Source organism: Oncorhynchus nerka, linkage group LG2 (assembly GCF_034236695.1).
Source record: "Oncorhynchus nerka isolate Pitt River linkage group LG2, Oner_Uvic_2.0, whole genome shotgun sequence".
NCBI classification, from domain to species: domain Eukaryota; kingdom Metazoa; phylum Chordata; class Actinopteri; order Salmoniformes; family Salmonidae; genus Oncorhynchus; species Oncorhynchus nerka.
Window position 1 is genome coordinate 29098770 of NC_088397.1, and position 8757 is coordinate 29107526.

An 8757-nucleotide genomic window follows, 5' to 3' on the forward strand; every position below is an offset into this window, starting at 1 on the left:
GAGGAAGGACCATTGTACTTGGCCAATGGAGAATTTACCACTCCCTTGAGCTGGATTGGCATGAAAATAAATCTGCGTGATGAGATAATTAACCTCACTGCGGCTATTCTTGCAGATCCGAGCCGTGCATTTGCTGTAGCCCTTGGTCTGGACTTCATATTATTCAGTGGACTGACCATCTCAATGTCCGAACCATCCTATCGTCTGCGCTCTGACCATTCCTGGCCACATCCATTTCACTCTGGAAATGCACTGAGTTTAGGCTGGAGCCTGCTACACTATGCAGAGTCACGGCTAGGTCAAGACAAAGGCGAAGAGAATGACAAAGACAGAGATACAATGAAAAGACAAAAACCAAGTTCCACCAGTGAAGCCAGAGAACCCGGCTATTACACTGATCACGGCCATACCCCCCCTTTCTATTCGAGGGCAAAACAAACCTGATGCTGATTTCTACATCAAACAAGCAGTGGAAAAGGCATGTCTGTCAGATGATGAGAGGTGGCAGCTATCCTAGATGTTGGAGTTGAACGGTGAGGTCTGTACTCTTACATTCAGCCGTACAACAGTCTTCAAACACAAAATCTATACCCGGCATGAAGTCCCCATTAAGCAGCGTTCCAACAGGTTGTCCCCCGCCAAACTGGTGATTCTCAATGAACAGCTCAAGAGCATGTTGCCTAATGGAGTTGTGGAACCTTCCTTTTCCGGATGGGCTTCTCCGGTTGTCCTGATTCCAAAGAAAGATGGTGGATATCGATTCTGTGTAGATTACAGGAAGCTGAATGCCATAACAGAAAGCGATGCCTACCCTCTACCAAACATCAATGACATACTGGAATCTCTTTCAGGAGCAACAGTCTTCAGTAATCTGAATCTGAACAGTGGATATTGGCAGGTGGCAATGGATCCCGCCAGTCAGGACAAGACTGCCTTCATCACCCCTGCTGGTTTGTACTCCTTTAAAGTCATGCCTGTTGGTTTGAAGAATGCTCCAGCAACCTTCCAAAGGCTGATTGAGACTGTCCTGGGAGAGCTGAGGGGGAAATGTTTTCTTGTGTATCTGGATGGCATCATAATCTACTCTGTCACTGATCATCTGCAAGACATACAAACATTGGGTGGAGTCGTTTCCCCTCCGCAAGCCACTGCGTCCACCAATGCTCTAATTCTGCAAAGGGAGGTCTTTACCAGATTCGGAATTCCAAACAAAATTCTCTGACTGAGGTCCGCAGTTCATATCAGGAATCCACAAAGAGCTCTGTACCTACTGGGGTGTAGATGCCAAGCTGACCAGTCTACCATCCTTAGACCAACCAGACCGAGAGGGTAAACCGCATCCTGAAGGGGATGATTGCTTCATTCGTGGGGGATCAGCACACAAAGTGGGATCAGCATCTTCTGAGTTTCGCTTTGCACTGAAGTCTGGGGAGGTGACTTTAGAGGGAAGATCACTAAAAGGTCAGGTGGACAGAGTTTCAAAGTTTCACCTGACAGCCCAGCAATTGATGCAGTCCAACACCACCACACCTTGCTAGCCAGAGTGGAAGTCAGCAGAATCAAAGCCAAACCATGACAGCTCAGAAACTATGACAAACATAGATGAGACGTGTTTCCCACCCCAGTCTCGTGTCTGGGTCCATTCTCATCATCTGTCACAGGCATTCAAGCAGTTCACTGCCAAGCTAGTTTCAAGAAGGAAAGGTCCACACCGTGTGGTGCAGAAGTTGGGGCCGGTAAACTACTTGGTCTGTTTGGAGGACACTGGGGAAGATGTCAGGACGGTGCATGTTGTTGACCTAAAGCCCTACAGGTGTACCCGACAGACAGTCAGTGCAACTGTAAGCCTGAAGTCAACAGGTGCAACTGCAAGCCTGTGGTCAACAGCTAAGACCCCCTCTCTCTCCTACTCTCATTTTCCCTCTATCGTTTTACACCGCAGCAGATGTTCTCTTTTTTTCCCAATCCGCTCTCTTTGTTTTTCAGTGTCGCTAGACTATTATTGCCCTGCCAGACGTATTTGGGTTGACATTTTAGTTAAAAGGGAGGTTGCGTGCGAGTTTACTGTTTGAACTGCATTTACGTGGTGTGGTACTATTGACATTTGGTCGAGAAGAGTTTGGACATTTTAAGGCCTTTGTTTTGTCTATGAACACCTCCCTCACTCCTGTTTTGTTTCCGGTTTGGACCCTAGGAAAAGTAGCCGGGGATCCTAATAAAATACTAAATACTAGTTGTCCTGCCATCTAGGAAGGTTGTTAGCCTAGCCAGCTATTCGGGGTGGCAGGGTAGCCTAATGGTTAGAGCGTTGGACTAGTAACCGAAAGGTTGCAGATTGAATCCCTGAGCTGACAAGGTAAAGATCTGTCGTTCTGCCCCTGCAAAAGGCAGTTAACCCACTGTTCCTAGGCCGTCATTGAAAATAAGAATTTGACTTGCCTAGTTAAATAAAAAAGGTTGAAAGAATATATATAAAAATTCATAGATTGCACCTAATGTCATAAACAGTAGTGCTATACTGTTGATCAAAATCACTCCATTGAAATCAATTGCAAAGCAACATCACTAGTTTACTCAAAACTTGTATCTAAATTGCTGAATTAGCCACCATGCCTGTACTATGTTGTGCTATGGGGTGTGACAATCACACTGGAATGGAAGGGGTCAACTTCCATTGCATCCCCACCAATTTAAACCGTGTGCAAAGGGGGCTCGCTGCCTTACGGAGGGATGGTTGAACGCCCACAAGCACTCTTGGATGTGCAGTTCGCATTTCGTGTTTAGTAAGTCAGTTTGCTATGTAGCTAGCTATGCTGTCTGTTCATCAGCTTGAGTAAATGCAACTTGTTCAGCGTTGATACTGTCATTAGTTAGCCATAACTGCTTTCTGATTACTTTGCAAACGTCAGCTTTCTAGCTAGAGATAGACATCTTTACATGATGATCGGCTCTGAGCGAAAATGAAGGAAGCCTGAGGGAAAGATGACAAAAGCGTAGAACTGGCTAGACAAAATAGGGCCATTTATACATTTATGTAGATATTTGCAATTTAAATGACATAACCTGCTAATCTCTCTATATTGTACGAGTGGAAATTGGAGTTGATGATATTTTGATATCACTACTACTAGCTGGTTAGCTAAATCAAATCAAATCAAATTTATTTATATAGCCCTTCGTACATCAGCTGATATCTCAAAGTGCTGTACAGAAACCCAGCCTAAAACCCCAAACAGCAAACAATGCAGGTGTAAAAGCACGGTGGCTAGGAAAAACTCCCTAGAAAGGCCAAAACCTAGGAAGAAACCTAGAGAGGAACCAGGCTATGTGGGGTGGCCAGTCCTCTTCTGGCTGTGCCGGGTAGAGATTATAACAGAACATGACCAAGATGTTCAAATGTTCATAAATGACCAGCATGGTCGAATAATAATAAGGCAGAACAGTTGAAACTGGAGCAGCAGCACAGTCAGGTGGACTGGGGACAGCAAGGAGTCATCATGTCAGGTAGTCCTGGGGCACGGTCCTAGGGCTCAGGTCCTCCGAGAGAGAGAAAGAAAGAGAGAATTAGAGAGAGCATATGTGGGGTGGCCAGTCCTCTTCTGGCTGTGCCGGGTGGAGATTATAACAGAACGTGGCCAAGATGTTCAAATGTTCATAAATGACCAGCATGGTTGAATAATAGTAAGGCAGAACAGTTGAAACTGGAGCAGCAGCATGGCCAGGTGGACTGGGGACAGCAAGGAGTCATCATGTCAGGTAGTCCTGGGACATGGTCCTAGGGCCCAGGCCAGTTGAAACTGGAGCAGCAGCATGGCCAGGTGGACTGGGGACAGCAAGGAGTCATCATGTCAGGTAGTCCTGGGGCATGGTCCTAGGGCCCAGGCCTCCGAGTTGAAACTGAGAGAAGGAGCAGCAGAGGCCACACTTAGATTCACACAGGACACCGAATAGGACAGGAGAAGTACTCCAGATAACAAACTGACCCTAGCCCCCCGACACATAAACATAAATCAGTCTTGCAACAATTAAAAACATACATGTCGACCACACCACTTGTGTGCGAGCGTTCCAAAATAAATGTACATATACATGTTATTCCATCATTGTGACTGTCAGCCAGCGACTGCTTTGCCAGGCGCTAAAATGGAAATTGGATCCATTTGTGATGCTCAACGCGCCGCAAGTACGGCCTCTCCCATCTCTTCGTTGGTTTTTAGGAGCATATACCCACGTGCCATCTCCTGATTGTTTTTTAGGAGCATATACCCACGTGCCATCTCCTGATTGTTTTTTAGGAGCATATACCCACGTGCCATCTCCTGATTGTTTTTTAGGAGCATATACCCACGTGCCATCTCCTGATTGGTTTTTAGGCATATCCCATCTGCTCTCTCTGATTGTTTTTAGGAGCATATACCCACGTGCCATCTCCTGATTGTTTTTAGGAGCATATACCCACGTGCCATCTCCTGATTGTTTTTTAGGAGCATATACCCACGTGCCATCTCCTGATTGTTTTTTAGGAGCATATACCCACGTGCCATCTCCTGATTGTTTTTAGGAGCATATACCCACGTGCCATCTCCTGATTGTTTTTAGGAGCATATACCCACGTGCCATCTCCTGATTGTTTTTAGGAGCATATACCCACTCCTGATTGTTTTTAGGAGCATATACCCATCTCCTGATTATTTTTAGCCATCTCCTGATTGTTTTTAGGAGCATATACCCACGTGCCATCTCCTGATTGTTTTTTGGGAGCATATACCCACGTGCCATCTCCTGATTGTTTTTTGGGAGCATATACCCATGTGGGTGATTTAAAAGATGAACTTAAGTCCACACTCCAGTCGGTTGTAGTAATGCTGTAAAGTTGGTTGCCAACAGCAATATAAAGTCCAAAGAAGAAAAAGGAAGCCTGAAGGAAGGAGGAAAGAGGACGTGAAACAATTTTGGTTTACCGTTTTATCTGTGGATTGCTATTAAAAAAAGTGTGCAGCACATCAACTCTTATTTAATGGATTACCGTTTGAATCGGACAGCAGCCAATCAAATTGTGCCCGCTGAGGAAAAAGTTGTGCGTGGCAGTGCAGAGGAACGTCGGTGCTTGAATTCAGATGGAGCTCTTGGAAAGATGATAACCAAAATTAATATTTTCGGATATAAAGACAACGCTGTATGAAAATTACAGACGGAGGCGCAACAATTTCCAACTTTGTTCGACATTTGAAGCTGCACAAAGAACGGTAAGTCGTGGCTAATATAGCCGACAGCTATATATTTCATTACTTTACTAATGTATCATGTAGGCTAACGTAACGTTAAATAAATAAGCCTCCACACAGTCAGTCAGTGCGGGAACGTGACCATTGCACCCAAGATTGAGCCACAACTTGCTAGGCAGTTGGTAGCCTAAATCCTGCCTGATGCTACTGCGGTTCATAAAACCATTGACATACGTTAGCCTACTGTAACCACACAGAGAGAGTGTGTGTGTGTGTTAAGGTTGGGCGATTGTGTACAAGCCTACATCGCCCGATTGCGCCCCATAGCGATCGTCGATCATTCTCATGGCTACCCATGTATTTCCTTAGAAATAACGTGTATTTGGAAAGTATTTAATATATAGATATTTTTAAAAGCATTCATGATTTGCCTAAATGTAATATCCTATTTCTCTTGTCAAAAATATGAAATGGTATTACATTTGGTGAAGAGCACATTATGACTTCTTTAGGACTCGAAACTCAAAGTTTAGGACTTGAGACGACTTGATACTTGACGGACTTGAGACTTGACTCGGACTTGCCTGTCTTGACTTGGGACTTGAGACGTACTTGTGACTTGTAAAGCAATGACTCGGTCCCACCTCTGGTTACTTCTTCCATATTTCTGGGTCAACATAATCATGTAATACAGTTAAACACATTTAAAATCAATCACAGATTCAGTTCAATTCAAGTAAAAATCAAGCTTGAATCATAAAAACAAGTATTAACAACATATTTCAAATCAACAATGACAAACCTACCTGCTTACAGAAAGGTTATGAATTCATCCCGCTTGGTGACACAGTATTATTTTTGAGTAGTGGTGTGATCCACAGTACACACATCATCCCTTGGTAACAGAGGGAAGATCTCCTAAGGTCCAGTTAACCCGTTTAGTCCCAAGAACTCAGTAAAAATAGGCTTTTCCTTTAACCAACTTTCATTTATCTGCATGTCCAACCCTGATGTTTAGCCTAACAATTAAGTGTTTTACCATGTACATTTCAGGACTCGGCTACAAGTAGAACACAAAACTATTTGACAAACCGTTTCATTCATGACATTAATTGACAAATACAAATAACAAAATAACGTCAGACAAAGCGAAAACATGATAAAAATGAATTTATATGAAGTGCAGAAACGGTTTGCTCACTGGGAAATGATTATCCAACTAATGAGTGACAACTGTGTAGAGTTTGGAGTTTGTGACAGCAACTATGTGAGCTTATTACAATAGTATAGACACTATGTCCAGGGATTTCCTATGATCTTCTATGTAGAAGAACCCCTTAACATCTAACGACTCGTGTAGCTTGTGAGCGTCATGGAGCAAAACATGCGTCTCATCTTTTCACATATAGCTCGTAATAGTTTGTAGCTCAAACCATTCGGACTCGACAGTAAATGTCGTTAAAAAAAACCTGGCCTATTGTCCCTCTAACATCAATGCAATCGAAAATGACTTCAAACACAAACAGTATCATGCTTTTTAAAACTCACCTCACTGATGATCAATTTAAAGAAAGAAGTTCAACAGCAGGTTGAATCGGAGTCAAAAACATGGTCCTTGTGGATGTTGTTTCAAAGCCATACAACGAAATGGACAGCATTTTCTAAGGTGATGATTCATTGAAAACACCAGTAAGCACAGTAGATTTGTCTTATGCATACTCATAGGCTTATGAGCCCGAGTCTGAAAAAAATACAGATCAAAAATGTCTATCCACGAGTCTGGGAGAGAACATATAGCCCTAGGGTATGCTTTTGGTTCATTGATTGTGAAAGGGCAGCTTACAGATAGCCTACAATTACAGCGAATTTGATTTTGAATGGCGTAGTAATAGGACATTGTTTATAATTTTCATAATACAAAAAAAATTGGGTGACATTACCTTTAGCTACAGAATATCTCACCACTGTGCGTTTCCATCTCCTCCTCTCTCTTCTTAATTCATTTTTTGAGGGTGCAGAGGGGGCTATCAACATGTTCCAGAACCAATTGGTTCTTGGTTCCCCATATTAAGCACTAGGTAGCTGCAGGAACATGGTTGGAGAGCTCTTGGTATACAGAGTTTGGGCAGAATATCACCTGTCTCGCAGCGAGAGCATGTTCCTCAAACAGCGGTCGATGTGTGGAGTGAAAGTGTTCTTATATTCATTTCCCTACTTCTCATATTCATTAAGCACATCTCCCCTATAAAACTGAAGTAGCCTACCAGGCATCATTGAAAAAAGGTCTGGCGGGAAAGCATGCAGACTCCATTAGTTATTAGAGTGCATGTGGAAGACATGCATTAATGGGCCATTATATATCTTTTTTTATTGTATTTTTTAGATTCAATTGAGAATAGTCTGATGGGTGAAAATATGATCACTTGATGAGAGAACAGCTGTGCAGCCTGGGAACAGCGCATAAGCATCCTCAAATCAACACTAGTTGCATCATGCAGCACATAAGTTTTGATTTCTACGACATTAAGGTTCGTATCATTGACAACTAAAGTTGCCAAATACATCTAGGATATAGGACCCTGTTTCAAATTATCACTTTTACACTCAAAGTCACTTCATATGCACACTCGCTCCGGAATGGGAAAAAATATCCTTTATTTTATTCAGCTAAGTTCAATTATATTATTCTTACTATAAAATAATGCCATGGGACTTGACTTTTTCAACATTTTGTTACTTTACAGCCTTAATCGAACATCTCTGGAGACCTGAAAAATAGCTGCGCATCAACGCTCCCCATCCAACCTGACAGAGCTTGAGCTGATCTGCAGAGAAGAATGGGAGAAAATCCCAATGCATAGCACATAGAATTAAAAACCTATTGTCATATTATTCGTTCTAATCAGCCAGATTTTTTTTACATGGACGATACATTGGAGATAATATAAGTACTGGAAACAATACAACACTATGACAAATCTGGGAAACCAGGCCTGGTATTCATAACGGACTTTAAAAAGGCTTTTGATAAAGTAGGATTGGATTTTATATGTAAATGCCAGGAATATTTACATTTTGGAGAATCTTATAAAGTTGTGTAGCCCATTACACCTAACCCTAGGTGTAAAAAAAGTAAATAATGTCTACTTCCAGTTTTAAACTGTGAAGAGGAGTAAAACAAGGTTGTCCAATATCGGCAAAAATAAAAATACAACTTATACATTGTGTAGTTTACCAATAAAATGGTCCGACGGTGATGTGGACATACTCAGTATACATATGCCGAAAGAATGAAATTCTCACTACAATACATTTTTAATTGAAAGATAGATAAAATCTTGCGACCTTAAATAAAAATAGCCTTCTATGTGTGTGTGTGTGGGGGGGGGGGGAATCACAGATGAACTCTTTCATCATATCCCAGTTGACCTATTTGCTTATGGTCTTGCACCTAACAATCTGTTTTTTTTTTTAATTACATGAGCAAAAAAATATATATATATTTTTTGATTTGGAATGGCAAGGCATACAA